Source organism: Ictidomys tridecemlineatus, chromosome 7, assembly GCF_052094955.1.
Source record: "Ictidomys tridecemlineatus isolate mIctTri1 chromosome 7, mIctTri1.hap1, whole genome shotgun sequence".
Taxonomy (NCBI): Eukaryota; Metazoa; Chordata; class Mammalia; order Rodentia; family Sciuridae; genus Ictidomys; species Ictidomys tridecemlineatus.
The window spans coordinates 182420115-182434623 of NC_135483.1; positions in this window are offsets into that span (position 1 = coordinate 182420115).

Below are 14509 nucleotides of genomic sequence, written 5' to 3' on the forward strand. Positions count from 1 at the left end.
GAAGACTTCTGGTTATCTCTCCTTCGGTCTTGTCTCTTCTCTCACCCATTTGCTGCCTGGTGGACTCCTCTTCCTCTAAGCTACAACTCAGATTTCCTCCTTTAAGAAACATTTGCAGTGGGGACTCTTTTCTTGGCTGTCTCGTGATCGTGTGCACATGCTCCTATCAGAGCGTTCACCAGACAGACGCTATTGTGACCATCTGTTTAGGCACCCGGTTTTCCCATTAGGCAGAGATCTTAACATTTTTTCAGATGTGACACATTTCACAGATGACATTCAATAGTGCAACACATTTCCACCGGTATTCCCAATGAAGTGGCTATAACTCCATTTTTTTCCTTCCAGTCAAGAAAGCATATTATAGTAGGGATGAGAGTGACAGATGATAATGACCTTGGATCTGTCCGTGTGCCTATACATATATATTTATTTATATTTGAAAATTTATTCAGAATTCTCATTCTGGAATCAGACTGCCCAGTTTCAAATCCCAGTTTTACTGCTTACTGCCCAAAATGAATTATTTAGCCTCCATAAGTCCTAGTTTCTTTCTCTGTAAAACAAGAATGATAATAGTCAAAAGGACCCTTGAGGATAAAAGAAACTTAAAAGAACTAATTCAGGCAACTCATTTAGCATGTGTTGAGCACATGAAGTGTTCCCAGTAAATTCTAGCTATTGCTATTATTTTGGTAGCACTACCATTTGATATGAATTAACTGATTTCTCCTCCAGCAGACTAAGGTAACTCATTCTATTTTTCTGTATGGCATCTGACTTCACATGAGCACTTTTGTGAAGAGCCTGAAATAGTTATTCCTGGGACTCCTCTGAACCTCACTAACTCAGAAAATTGGAAAAATAATGCCGGAGACATTGGGCAAAAGAGAAAGACAGCACTATTTGAGATTGTCAGATACATATGGTTCATGCAGTAACAGTCCAGTGTTCCTTCCCTTTGTCTAACCAAAGCTGCTGGCTAGGGCTACAGAAGAGAAAAGCTCTTCAAATCTTTGGAGGCAGAACTGCATATGGAGACTACAATGAGACCCGCTTGGTTCAGTTCTATACAGAGAAAGCCACTTCACCAGGAGAGGGTCCATCGACTTGAACACTGAAGGGAAAGAAACAAGCTGGATGATTGGAAAGGAAGTGTGAATTGTTGCAAGTACAATATAAACCTTGTCAGCTGTGGGATTCCAGCTGTTGTTTTATTGCCTTTAATTTCCCATTAGTGGTTCAATGTCTGGGAAAGGTATCCGGCCTCCAGGAGGGGAACTAAGGTCGAAACTGTTGTTCCTGTCTCTGCCAACATTTTGAACATTGTTTAAACAAAGCCATTCAAATCCTCATCTATCTTATACCTCATTCTTATAAGGAGTGTTTGTGACTAAGATAAGTTATTTTCGTAGCCCTTCTCCCTCTCCTTTCTCTCTTCTATTCTTTTCCTATCTATACCAGGACATGAGATGCTGGAGTAATAACAGAGTCTTTACAAGGTGGCATTACGGTGGTAGCTATTCTTTACCTGGGGGAGAGAAGTGTGCTGGCAGTGTGGGGTGGGCTCGATCATCTCATGTAAACTGTCCTGCTTCATCGATTAAATGCTTCTGAGTGTGTCTCTATAGCCAAAAGGGAGGGTGTTCTGCCCAGGGGTACCCTGATTTCTTCACTTATCCTACAGATTAGCCGGTATCTCACTGAGGAAATCAGTTATGTTTCCTGGCATGATAGAGTAAAATATTCCTCTCGTGGTCATTATGAAGACTAAATAGTATCTGGATTTCAGCCTAGCCATAGAACAGAAGTTGAAGTCTAACATTTAAACTAAGATAATAGATAGATAGACTCATAATTTTTGAACCCATAGTTAATATCTTTAATTTATATCATTACACTTATTCTCACAGTACCCATGTGAAACATATCATAATATCATTATTTCCACTTTGAGATTAGGATTCAAAAACTTAGATTTTACTAAAGAAAACACTATGCTCTTGTACCCATCCAACTTTTCTAAAAAGAGGAAGCTAGGAATTCTTCTTTCTTCTGAACCTAAGAATTGGCTCTGCTGAGAAACTTCAAGCAATAAGAAAGAGAACTATGTCCTGTCATTGATTTTAAAGGAACTAGGTCTCCAAATCTAAATTTACTGCCTCTTAGTGTGTGCATCCAGAGAGAGTCATCTATGGGGCCTCAAAAAGCTGAACACGAATTCCTTATTATTTACACCTCCCATCAAAGACATTGAGATTTCTATAGAAAAGATCCCAAAAGCTCTCTCTTTCCCTCACATGCCTGATTTTCAAATCTCTCCATGGCATTTCAGGGGGTCCAGTAATGAAATGCAGGTGTATTCCTCTGACAGCCAGAATGTGGAGGTTACAAACATTTGGTTAGAATATTCAGCACTTATAAATGCTAACCTTGTACTAGCACATTTCTATTATTCCAAACCCTGGAGTCAGGATTTCCTGGTCCTAATACGAGCCATATTTTTTTTTCTGGTTAATAACAGACACAACGGTCAGCTCAAAGTGTCCAAAGGTTAACTCAATTTCAGTAGGATGACATAACATATGCAGGAAAACACACCATAGTGGTTCATACCCGAAAGCACAATTAAATTCCCTGAGAATTTTTATTTGAAAGCAATCACTTATTACCTTCTGGTCAGGGCCTATGCTTGAGAGAAATAATCAGCAATGATCAGTTGGGTCATTTCATTTTCTATTTAGTAATTCATGAATATTTTGATCCTGTGTATACTACTAGCCCCAACTTAACTCTACATATTTCAACTCTTTTCAGTTAATGGGTGGGTTATTATGGTGTTTTGTTGCTAATCTTGCAGTTTATACTAATGACATTCCCATTATGAGCTCTTTTCCCAGATGGCTTTAAAACAATAATATACAATTAATTACATTTTTGGCAATACTTTTCCATACCATTACATAGCAGATATCAAAAGTCAAAATACTGCAGTGTTTCAGAGATCACTGTCATGTGATGCTCCCTTAACAATGTTGAGGCAGATGGTGGTACAGAAGGGGTGGGAGACCTCGACTCCCATGTACTCAAAACTCTGAGCAAAGCAGGCATTACTCTGCCAAAGTCTTCCAATATTTGGCCTCAAATAAAGTTGGACTTTGTCCTTCTGCTTCTCCATCTTTCCCCCACCTTCTGTGTAGAGACATTGCCTGTCTCAGTTACCATGCTGTTATGCAAAACCTGCCAATGTAGACATGTGTGTGTGACCCAAATCATAGAATCCAGACACAGCAGGATTCTCCATGGAGTTCTGCATCTCCACGCCAGAGCAGAAGTCATGGAGAGCACTGTGACCTAAAGGTTTTTCCCACGATGGAAATTATAAAGTTCCATTGATGATCTGAGAGAGTTTTCCTGTCCAACTGATGGTCATATCTGAATGATTTGTAATTATTGGATTATAGAAAAATGTAGTCATCCAAGTGGCTGGCTGCCTAGTGACAGTCATACTGAGAGATGGAATTTTAATCCAGAGGGGCATGATCAAACTTCCGTTATTAACTCTAAACATTGATTTGATTAAAATAAAGTCTTTGGTCTTAATTGGAGACATGGATAGTGTCACACCTGTAATCAAAGTATAATATTTCGGGGAAGCAAACTTCAGAGTGATCCTTACAATAAAAATAAGAACAGAATTTTTAATTTATAGATTTTTAATGGCATTGTTCTTGAAGCATCTATCAGGCCCTGTTTTGTCATTGACTGTTAAAATTCTGCTTATTTTAAAGGTCATAAATTCAGGAAAAGTAGAAGTTTCACATTTTTCCCAATTTATCCTGCAATTTTAGAAAAAGCAAGTTTGGATAAGATGTGCTGGTTCCGTGTCCCTTTGAACAGAATTATAACTTGTTGGAGAAGTGAAAATGAGCATAGCCCTCCTTTGGCAAAATGTGGAGTATTTGGAAAGTACATGACCCTGCTGAATATCCTCATAGTGCCCCTCTTCCTCTTGCATTTTTGTCTCTGCCCCTGAGTGATATCATGCTCATTATGTCTTTCATCCACATTCAAACCTGCTCTTCAGATGCTGTCTGCATTGAACTGGAGTTATACATTTCCACTCAGTTTATTTTAAATCAAAGTCAATGTCTCACCTCTCTTGAGAGAACTGCCTTTTATTTCTTATCTCTGAATACTAAGAGAGAAGCTTTGAAAATGCTTAAGGATCAGCAAATGCAAAGCTGTCACTGGGCCATTAAAATGTCTGATACATTCTTTAATTCATCCATCCATTCATTTTTTTTCTTTTTTGTTTTAAAAAATATTTCTGATGTCTCTATATTCAGTGTCATAGTAGATATTAAGAATAAATAAGATATAGTTTTTCCTGAAAACTACTGATCACTATCATTCTAGTATAGGAGGAAGTAAAAAAAAGGTAATATAGGGCTGGGGATGTGGCTCAAGTGGTAGCGCGCTCGCCTGGCATGCGTGCGGCCCAGGTTCGATCCTCAGCACCACATACCAACAAAGATGTTGTATCCGCCGAGAACTAAGAAAAAATAAATAAATGTTAAAATTCTCTCTCTCTCTCTCTGTCCCCCTCTCTCTCACACTCTCTCTTTAAAAAAAAAAAAAAAGGTAATATAATCAAATTTAACAATTATAGATGCAATGGTATTGACTTTCCAGGATGAGTGCAGATGAAAATGAGAGAAAGAGTTTACTTTTATGAAAGAAGTCAGACAAGGCTTCATGGAGGAGGTTATATTTGAGCAGGCTATTAAAGGGAAATTGTGTTTACCAGGAAAGCAGAAACAAGAAGGGCATTCAAGGCAGGAAGGTAGAAAAGATGAGGTAGGAAAGGAAACTTAGGGATAAAAGAGCCACGGGATTCTGAGCTAGGTTTGTGCATGCAGGGATCTGCAACGAGTCCCCATATCTGCAAGGCAGGATTCCTGGGAACTGATATGCCTATTTTATGACCGTTGTTAGGGTGAATATTTTTGTGTCACTGTGGTCCAGATGTTGTAAGGATGATCCCATTTCTTCAGTCTACTATAACAATAAGCTTGAGCTATGTCTTATGGGGAAGCCATGGGAGAGTTTTAGACAAGGAGAAACATGACTAGAATTGCTTTGCCGACCACAAGGAGAGTAGATTGGAGCAGGGCTCTACTGGGAGGACATGGATGATAAATACATGAAACGGCTCCTACAAGGGAATCTGAATAAAGTCACAATAAGGAAGCTGTGGGAGACCTTGAGCAGATAGAATCTACTAGCTTTGGTCACTGATAGAGAAGCAGTCTGTAGAACAGACCAGGTTTCTGATGAGGATGGTTACCTGCTATGTTATTTCAAGGAGACCAAGTTGGCATGGTGGATAAGCTAAGCAGAGGGCACGGTGAATTAGGGATGTGAGACATCCAGGGGAACTATTTCGTAGACATTTAATTGTAGGTATCTGTTGCTTGAGAGATGGGCTGAGGCTGGAGAGACACATTTGGAAGTCACCAGCACTGGTGGCTGCCCAACAGCCACTTGAAGAGTGAAAAGAGAAAAGCATCCATGTTTGGACTCCTCTGTATGCAGACATTTAGACGGGAGAAGAATCACCACCAGAAGAGGCCAAGAGTAAATAGAGAGAAGGAGAACTGAGAACAGGGGAGAAGGGCTAGAGTAGAACTCACTTCCTAGCCTGCACGATGCTCTGGGCTACATCCCCAGCATCACACAGGCGGCAGACAGGGGAGGCAGAGAAGTTGTAAAAAAAATAAAGACAAAATATAAACTATAAGTTGTTAAATAAGAGTTTTAATGAATCATTGAAGCGCTGATGTGGAAAGAAAGAAAGGGGTAGTAGGAGAGAGGAGAGAAAAAAAAAAGGGAGAAGAGAAATACAATAAAATGGCTTTGTTTTAGTGACCATTTTCAATAAATGCAGACAGGAACCTTACATAGAAAGGACAGCAAGAGGCACAGGCTGTGGGAGCAAGACTATGGATGTCAGAAAGGCCACGTGCCCTCCTGGATTTGGACTTGACGTGTGTGGAAAGGGTGTCAGCAGATGAAGTCAGCATCTAGACCAAGCTCAGGAGCTTGATCTTCATCTCAAAGGCAACACCAAAGCGTTTTAAGTAAGGCAGAGATAATGTCAGTGCTGTGCTTTAGAAAGAACATTCTGACAGCTGTGGGAGGAAGTTTGGACCACAGCCAGCCTGAGAGAGGAGATAAGCCAAGAGGTTGGTGAGAGCCCTGGCAGAGAGGATGAGGGCCTTCATGGGGGTATGCCAAGTGGACACGGGCCCCATGACTACTCTCAGAGACTCTCTTATCTGCCTGTGATAGAGGGTGTCTTTTCAGGAGACCCCAGTGATCCCAATGACAGCTGTCAATATGAGCATCCAGCTCTTTGCCCCAGAGAGCTCAGAAGGTAGCTACCCTGTTGCAACTTTTATTTAATCACTCTGCACCTGAATGTTTTTGTTCTCCACTCATCATGGCCACAGCCCTAGTCTTGAAGAAAGGGGGGGATTTTAACCCTCAGATCCAGGGTTGTATTTGACCCTGAGCTCTGAGGGGTGCCCACTGGAAGTAAAAAGCTTCTCCTCGGCTGTAAAAAAGAGTTACCATGTCTTCCTTTCCCTGACATAAGAATTAGTAAAGGTAATCCTGCAATCTTCTTCCTTCTCTCATCTTGGATTCAAAGAGTTAACCTATATTTTTAAAAGTAGTTCTTAACCAGGGGTAATTTTTCTGGTCCAGGGGACATTTACCAGTGTCTGAAGACATTTTTTTGATTGGCAAGAAAAGGGTGTGTTGCTACTAATATGTAGAGTTCAGAAGCCAGAGATGTTGTTAAATATCCCATAATGCAGTAGACACCCTCACCAACACACCAGAACCTAAACCATCCCTAGCAGCAAAGACTTATCTGGATTCAAATGTCAATAGCTGAGGCTGAAGAAAAGTTCTTGGATATTCTTTTCTTAAGGATAAGAATTTTATTTAATCTCTTATCACAAAGATGTACTTTTTTCAGGGTATCTATTTCCAGTCCTGTATTAATCTACTATAAAGTGAAATGAAGAATTGAATAAGTTGTTTAACTCTTTCAAACCAATTAAAAAAAAAACTTACTTAACTATTTAGCATTAATCTTATCATGTTTTAAAAAAATTAATGGTATAAAATATGCAATGCAGGAGTTAAAGGTCTTAACTGTAGTTGTATCTTTAGACCAAGAATAGATAGAACAATAATGGAAAAATCCAGGTAGGTTATCTTATGTTTTGGCCCTAAACGTTAGTATTTTCAAGTGCCTGTAAAATTTTCTTGCATGTACTCAAGCTTTGATAAATCAGAGTGGATAACTGTTACCATGTTGCCCTATTGGATTAGGACACAAAATCCAATTCACCTAGGATCCCAAAGGTGAATACTCTAAACATCATATTTGTGCTTTGAGATTTAGGCAACAGGTATTGTGATACTATTTCTCTAGAATGTTACCTTCACCTTCTTTTATTTGCCTAGAGAAAGTGATTATATTGATGTTGCAGTCCTCTTTTGCAGGATATTTCGAGGAAAGAACAACTTCTGGCAGAATGCAATAGATCTATGCCTTTATAAAGTAGGAGGCAAGTCTCACATCCCACAAGTTCTAAAAATGTATTAGGTTTATATTAGAAAGATAATCTGTCTTCCCAGCAAAGTTTTCTTTAATTTTTGCCACATTCTGACTTCCGTTTTTTTTTCTAGACAGTATTTATGATTTAAAAAAAACAAAATTCAAACAAAACACTACATTTATCATAAACTAAAGCTGAAACACACCCGTAAGGCAGATCTTTCAACATTCAGCAACTCACACAAATGATTAAAAACAGGATTCTCCGAACGGGTTAGAGATTCTGTCCCGAAATAAACTAACTCCTTAGAATCATCAATGAGTCACACAGGAACTCCAGGAAGGTAAACTGAGATGGAGACTGAGTCTCCAGTTACCTGTCCTTTTAAACCTATCTCTATGATATCACTAGCAGTGTGCTGGCAGAATCTTCTTCTAAGTTGCATCAAAATGGGCTTTTCAGTATCATCATGGAATTTCTAGAAGGCTGCTCTAATACCATATTTTTATTTTTTTACTTTTAATAGGATCACCACGAGAGGCAAACTCCTAAAAATACTAAATTTAAATTCTTCTAGGATTAAAAAATTGTAAATGACATAAAAATTCAATATAATTGTAGAGAAATCTATCACTATTGTTCATTTTGGAATGTTTCTAATCTTTGACTAAAGGTCTTCAAAAGAAGAGGAATTTATTCATTTAAACAATAGTTCACATTGTAAAGTACTGTCTTCTCTTTGTTTCTATGAGAACACAGGCACACCTCTGTTCTGCATGTATCATATTGAATTTGAACTATTCCTTGACATGGCTGTTGGCCCCGTTAAAATAGAGGACCTTGAACTAAGGACTATGAATTTATTAAGTTTTATTCCCACTTCCCGGCTTATATGAAAGAATGGATGAATGGGTGAATAGAAGGAAGGAAGGAAGGAAGGAAGGAAGGAGAGAATATATTGTCAAAAGGTTAAAGGCAGTATTAATTGGGAACCAAGGACAAATGATGCATATACTATTTATTAATCATTTTCAGACAAAATAATTCAAAGTTCCAGGGTGAAAGATGTTCAGGAAATGTTACACCACTTTGCTTTGTTTTTCTTTCATCTTTTTAATAATTCAGAAGATTTTAAGCCTAAATTTTGTCAGTGTGCCTTGTGAAATTTTGAGAGGAATGGATGAACAATGTTTCCGAGATGCTTCTGACCACAGAACTCCCACTAACTTTTCTGAAAATGGTAATCAGCGACTTTGTTTGGAGAGTGCTGGTTCAGATGATCAGGTCTAATTTCTCTAAGATCTATTTTTCCCATATATTTATTGGTGCCTTATAATGATACATAATAGTGGGATTCATTGTTACATATTTGTAACTTTAGAGCCATTGATGAGACAAGAGATAGAGATAGAAAAAGAGAGAGAGGAATAAAATAGAAACCTGAGAAATGAGGTTTTGGAAGTTTAACTCTCTGAATGTGTAGTATGGATTTGTGAAAAATGTAACTTTTCTTATAAAACTATGACATGTTTGTAAACAAGGAAAAAAAATAGCACCGAAAGACTTGGAGAAGTACAATTTTCAATTAAACAAATCAAAAGATACCCACTTGAACTTGGATATTTTTTCAATTTTGCCTTTTCAGTTATATATGTAAATATGGATGAGACTTCACTTCCTGTTTTCTGATTGACAACCTAACTAAGGCCCCTGCTCCTTCAAGCAGTACCTCGATGATACCATCTCTGAAAACTCTGCCCCTCTCTTTGCACTCCAGAGTCCCGTCTTCCAAGCGTATAGAGCAACTGTCACTTCAGGGTCTCCTTGAGTCATCTTTCTCCTAAACCTAGAATGTTATTCCCTAAATATCACTTCTTATCTACTCTCCCAAATGGCACATCATTAAAATATTCCTCTTTACCCAATATCCTGCATTACTCTCTCTGAAGCGTCTTTATTTTTCTCCATAATACTGACCACTGCTTGACATCTTAGAAATCTGCCCATCACTTACTTCCACTTTTGAGGTATAACCATAGTAAGGCACTGGGGCAGATGTTAAGGGTATGGTGGTGAATAAGAGATGGCCCTTGTCCTCAGGAAGCTTCTAGGTTCTGAGTTCAGCTTCCTGTCTTCTACACACTGGAAATATCAGTACTAGAGAGACTCCTTATCACCTTTGAAAACATAAGAGGATCAGACGCAATACTAAATTTTGCATAAGTTTGCCAAAGTGGTGAGAAAATCCTGGTCATGGGATTCTTCACAATATTATTTGGAATTCAATGTACCTTTATAAAAGGCAAACTGCTGTAGAATCACATATTCTTATTGCAATTATTTAGCCAGCATTTACTTTTCATTGAAGCTTGTATTTCTGAGCTAAAATAATGAAAAACAATCTATCTTTCAAATGAATAAATTGTCCCTAGGCATAAATTGGGTCCATTCATAAACAGGTCAGTAATTTCAGGCTCACCAAATTTTAGAATTCGGATGCTGGAAGGGACCTTAGAGTTCACCTCGTGCTACCCCCTCATTTTTGTATTTGTGCTTATGGCACTAATTATTACAATCAGCTGCCACGAGCCGTGCTTGAGAGGCATTAACAGACCCGTAGGAGTGCTCCACCAACTTGATCTCTAATTGGCGGTTACAACTCAGTCTTGGCATAGGTGAGGAATTCATGTTTTTCCTTTACTGTAAACAGAAAACTTTGGTCTACATAAAGTGCTTCTTTTCTCATTGGAGAGCAAGAAAGGAAAGAGAAATTAAGCCTTAGAGCTTCATCGAGTCTGTGTTTCTCTGCTGAATTACATCTTGTTGTCTGGAGAAAATCTGTACGGAAAATTGTTCAATGAATTGTAATGTGAATGATTTGATGTCAAAAATTCAGTGGACTGCATGATCCAAGTGAGCATTCAGAGAGAAAATAGTAAATTGATAGTGCTACAATCACACTAGAGAAGGATAGACGTGTGCTTTTATTGAAACACATTCCAAGGCCATTCCTGCATGGCCTTCCTCCCCGAGACACTTTAAAAGCCAACTCAAGAAACCGAGTGTGGGCATTCATCACTGACTCTAAAAAAGACTTTTAAGAAATCTTTCAGTGTCCTTATAAGTCAACTAACAATTAAAAATACTGCTCATAAATTACAAGTGTGATCAAAGAGTCATTTTGCTTTTGTAGTTTTTTTTGGTCTGGTTGGAAGGGGGATAAGGAGGGAATATTGTCCAACTTTCAATCCTTTTTATTCTCCTTCAAAGCATTTTCATTAATTAGATCTGAGGTGACTGAAATATTCTCTCAGCCTAAATTTATAGGACTGGCCTAAATTTTTATTATAATTTGTTTTAAAATTTCTGTAATATATTGGCAGGAACAGGATTGATAAATTGAACATATAAAAATAGCAAAGTCATACTTTTTATTTGGATATAAACTCAATTATATGTTCAAGTTAACATACAGTTCTATATACTACCCACTGGAAACAATTTTAAAAACCAGTATAATATTTCAATAGCTTTTTAATTCTCCAATGCACAACATCTGGTTTAATTAACTCTTTCACATGCATTCACTTGTCACTTTGAGCCTGGGCACATAGGCTAAACTGTTTATCAAATGGATTTTCCAACACAGGTCCACTGTTAAAATTGAACAAGGATAACAGCACTCAAGCATTGTACCGACATGTGACTAATACCTCTAAGCAATAAACTGCCTTAGATAGAGATCTGTATTTTGTAATGAAAATGTAATCATAAAACTCACACTGGCATTTCTAACCTGCCAAGCCAAGTTGCCATCAACAAACATGTTAATACCTGACAGCGTATTTCAGCACCTTAAAGTCAGAAAATGAGGAAACGCCAATTTAATCCAGAACTCAACAGATTCCGCCCACTTAGGCATCTCCCAGCTTGTGGGGTGGATGTCACTTTAACATTCGGATTGCTCAATAACTGATATCCATCCTTTAGGGATGGGGTTTCTTATTCAAGAAGCAGATTGTCATTTCTAGTAAAGATAGAATTTTAAAATGAGATCTTCCTAATGTTTCACAGTTTTTAATACAATGTGGCTTCTTGAACAAGAACATTTTATGACAGAATTATTCCATTTCTTTCTCATGCTCTGTGTAGTACCTCATTCCATGTGTCAAGACAAATGTCGCCTATCACCATAACTACTTTGTACTTTGTATGATTTATTTTTAGTCATTTATTCTGCAAATATTTATTGAGTTCCTTTTCTAGGGCAGGCAACAGTGTGTTAGGTGCTAAAGATTCAAAAATGAATAAAACATGGTCCCTTCCTGCCAGGAGCACACAGGCAGCAGGGTCGACATTCACGTAAATAGATGCCCTCAGTACATTTTTGTAAATAATGTAATCAAGTTATGACTGAAGACACAGGAAGCCCAGGTGAGGGAACAGCTCGCAGCGGAGCAAGAGGAGCATGTAAAGAGAAGACACGAGTTTCAAATGCAGAGAGGTAGAAATGTCTTAGAAAAGCCCATTCTAGACGTAGAAGGTAAGTAGCATGAGCAAGGACCACAGTGAAGGGACACTCACATTTAACAAAGAGCAACAAGTAGACCGGAGAAGCTGGCTAAGAAGGATGCTAGGGAAATAGGTAAGTGGTGTTTTACCAAGTCTAATAAAGGCGATGTTAAGGAAGTTGGACTTTATCCGAATAAAATTAAATGTTACAAGGTATTAAAGCACTAATTTAGACTTTTAGATCATTTCCTGTTTTTTCACCTGTCAGTTAAAAAATAACATTTTGGTTGGCTTCACTTACACTGACCATATTTTCAAGAATGGCTTTAACACCAGAATGTCATGGCTGTGAACAGTCTGAGAGCAAGGCTGTAATGTAAATGCATGATGTTCCTCTGAATGGTAGCATCCAAGATACGTACATGAAGTCCTGGTCTTCCATCCCCACAGAGATAAATGTCCTGAATCCGTTTGGAAGCCTTGGTGGTGGAGTTCCTCATTTTGAGCTCTTCCCTCTGTCATCCCTCTGTGTATATTTAAGACAGAATCCTCCTCCTGATTCAAAGCCCCCTGTGTGCCAGGAATGATGGCACACACCAGAGACTCAGGAAGCTGAGGCAGGAACATCACAAGTTTGAGACCAGCCTCAGCAATTTACAGAGGCCCCATCTCAAAACAAAACAAAAGTATAAAGAACTATGGATGTAGCTCAGTGGTAAAGCATCCTGGGTTTAATCCCCAATACCAAAAAAAAAAAAACAAAAAACCCACAAACACCCTCTTTCCCCTTCTTTCTACCTGGTGAAGTGCCATTCCAGATTTGCAAAGACCCTCCTGCTCTAATTACATGTACAAGGCATTGAGAACCAAAGGTCCTTAACTCACTAAGTTATCAAACATTTGGTCCAGATTATTTCATTCATGTTAATGTCACTGATTTTTGCATGAGCGTTGAAGGCGACGGGAGGTGAGGTTTCATAGCAATATCCCCAAATCCCCTCTGTCACTTTGCGTATTAACATACATATAATATGGAATAATCATTAAATTAAACTTACAATATTTATTGAACACTTATTGTGTGCCAAGCATGAATATATGGTTTGCATAAATTCAAAAATTCACATTTAAACATCACAACAACCCCCTTAGAACAAATATGAGGCCAGCTCTCTATATTTACAGAGCTTTAGGCTCTGTAGTGACATTTTCACAGAACTCCTTTGCTGGTTTCACCAATAAACCATCTCTCTCTCAGCTCAGAGTGAAAACTTGCCCCTCCCTTGAACATTTACACATATGCACATCCACACACCACACCACGCACCACACAAGTGTATTTTCCATTTCCTTCCACATTGTTACACCCGGGTTGTGGCCGTTGCGGCCCCTTGCAGGACCCCCGTGCGGTTGGTATTATGATGTTCACTTATGGCTGAATGAATCGAGCACAACGTATTTCCACGTAAATTGGGACTTTTAAAAGTGTATTCACAATACAACAAAAATACACATAAAACATTGTGGAGCAGAGTGGAGTTTTTGAGAAATGTCATAAATAAGCATTTTCCTTCCGTACTTCTCACTGAAAATAGCAAACTTGGAACATAAAGACAAATTTCTTAAGCTTCCCAGGAAGCCCAGGATTTAAAGAAACTGAAAAGAACTGTAGATTCCACCTGTGCCTTGACCCATTTTCCAAGGTAACAAATCAGAGATCCCTTGCCTCCCCTTCCCCCAGAAGAAACCCACCAGGCTGTAAGGGATTCTTCATTATTTCTGTAATTTGTCAGTACTCTATTTTCAATGTTCCCATGGAGAAGGACGCTCTGCCTAGAAGAAAAGAACATAAAGAAGCTATTGGGGTAAAACTCTATGAAATACCCCTGATTTCATGATAAACTACTCAATTTAAATAGCAGTTCTCCAGGGCACTGATCAGGGAGCATCCTTCTAAAACTCCACAAATTCCCTTTCCTCCTTCACAGGTAAGTGCCCGATCTCAGATCCAGCAGCTTGATTTCAGAAATTGGAGTATTGGAGGAGTGACAGGATGTCACATCCATAGTAGGTAACATCACAAACTAGCATTTTGTGTTGTCCTCAGACCAAGTTGCTATAATTTCCAATTGCATTCACCTGCTCTGATCAAATTACAGTCCTTGGATTACGTCAAGACAGTTTAGACAACAAGTGGAAGTGTTGAGACTAACAAAAGGAATGAGACAGAATAATAGTGACATGTGATTAATAAAATTCAATTATCCATATGCAATCAAATCAGATGCATTAACATCAGGGATCCATGTTTCTAATCTTGGCACTTTGGGGAACTGATGCAGTTCGTAGTTTTGTGGCTC